The sequence below is a fragment of the Microcebus murinus genome, chromosome 3 (assembly GCF_040939455.1).
Source record: "Microcebus murinus isolate Inina chromosome 3, M.murinus_Inina_mat1.0, whole genome shotgun sequence".
Taxonomy (NCBI): Eukaryota; Metazoa; Chordata; class Mammalia; order Primates; family Cheirogaleidae; genus Microcebus; species Microcebus murinus.
The window spans coordinates 101581838-101583833 of record NC_134106.1 but is presented as its reverse complement, the minus strand read 5'-3'; the positions used below and the strand labels follow the sequence as shown (position 1 = coordinate 101583833).

The following is a 1996-nucleotide window of genomic DNA, read 5'->3' as shown; positions in this document are numbered from 1 at the left end:
ATATGGAAATAATATTCATGGGAAGTCAAGAAGGGGGCAAAGGGGAGGAGGGGATGGGTAAATTCACACCTAAAGGGTGCAATGTACACTATCTGGGCGATGGGCACACTTTGACTCAAATGGTACAAAAGCAATTTATGTAACCAAAACGTTTGTATCCCCATAATTATGAAAATTTTAAAAAAAGAAAAACTCTTTGAAGAAAGCATGGGGCTTCATGAGATTGGATTGGGCAATGACTTCTTCTTGTTTTTTTTTCTACAGTGAATACCAGGGGAGAGCGCAAATGCAATCACCTATTACCCCAAATTATGCAATCCAGTTTCCCACATTTGGGGAAATCACAGGGGTCAGCGCATCCAGAGTGCAATGAATAAGTCTTGCCCTGGGAAAACCACCTTCATGATCATGGTATCTCTTCCCTCCCAGGTAAGTATGGCAATGATTTCTTGACCAAAGGCACAGACAATAAAAGAAAAAATAGAGAATTGGAATTTATGAAACTTTGAAAATTTTGTTCACCAAAAGACATTGTTGAGTAAAAAGGCAACTCACAGAATGGAAGAAAATATTTGCAAATTGTATAACTGATAAAGGATTAATATTCAGAATGTATAGAGAACTCCTAAAACTCAAAAATAGAAAAACAAGATACCCCATTCAAAAATGGGCAAAGGACTTGAATAGACATTTCTCCACAGAAAATGCACAAATGATCAATAATCACATGAAAAAATGCTCAACATGATCGATAATTAGGGAAATGCAAACCACTTCACATCTGTTAGGATGGCTACTAAAAAAAATCCTTTTTTTTTTTTAGTAAAAAAAAAAAAATTTACATTGATAAGGATGTAGAGAAATTGGAACCCTAATGTTTTGTTCGTGATAATGAAAAATGGTGTAGCTGCTGTGAAAAACAGTATGGTGGTTCTGCAAAAAAGTTAAAATAGGATTACCATATGATCCAGCAATTCAACTTCTGGACATATACCCAAAAGAATTGAAAGCAGAGTCTCAAAGAGATATTTGTAGACTCATGTCTACATTATTCACAGTAGCTAAAACATGGGAAAAATTCAAGTGTCCATTGACGGATTGATAAGTAAAATGCACAAACATATTATGAAATATCAGTCATCCTTAAAAAAAGGAAGGAAATTCTGACATATGATACACATGGGTGAAACTTGAGAACATTACGCTAAGCAAAATAATTCAACCACAAAGAGAAAAATACTATATGATTCCACTTATATGAGTTATTTAAAGTAGTCAAAATCACAGAGACAGAAAGTGGAATGCCGGTTGGCAGGGGCTAGGGGAGGGGAGAATGGGGAGTTACTGTTTGTTGAGTACAGAGTTTCAACGTGGCAAGGTGAAAAGAGTTCTGGGGATGGATGGTGGTGATGGTTGCACAACAATATGAATGTATTTAATACCACTCAACTTTACACTTAAAAATGCTTAAAATGGTAAAAATTTTGTGTATTTTACCACAATAAAGACGAAAAAACCAAGCAAGCACAACATGAAAGATTCCTATTATTTTTCAGCAACATTTAAAATCATGTGATATCAATCTAGTACTTTACAACATTTCATTAAATTGAATAACAAATATTTCGAATGCCCACATAAGATGTCTTAAAGCTGAACCCAAGCAAGCCACGCACCACCATAGGAAACACTTCTTCTTCCCATGATGGCGAAAATGGCTGAAACGACGCACTGAACACAATTTGGTGACGGACACATGCATATTCATCTGTCATGCATTGCTGTTGCAAGACATACAAAAAAATAACTGCTGTAAAACGGAACAAATCAGAATCAGCACAAGTTAAGCAGCTTGGAAGGTTTACTATTCTGTTGGAGGAAAACACAGATGCTGCTGGCATGCTTCACTTCACAGTTTGCAGCGTTATGTTTCAGTAATGAACATAGGAAGGACTACTTGTGTGTGTGCATGTGTGTGAGTGAGAGAGAGAGAGAG

At 36.2% G+C, this 1996-nt stretch overlaps 1 non-coding gene across 1 annotated transcript; it reads right to left on the bottom strand.

Moving 5' to 3' along the window:
* Positions 1–271: 271 nt before the first annotated feature.
* On the bottom strand, positions 272–437 carry LOC142870215 (U1 spliceosomal RNA). The gene has a single exon (XR_012918664.1). It is a non-coding gene; the product is annotated as a U1 spliceosomal RNA (small nuclear RNA).
* Positions 438–1996: the final 1559 nt, after the last annotated feature.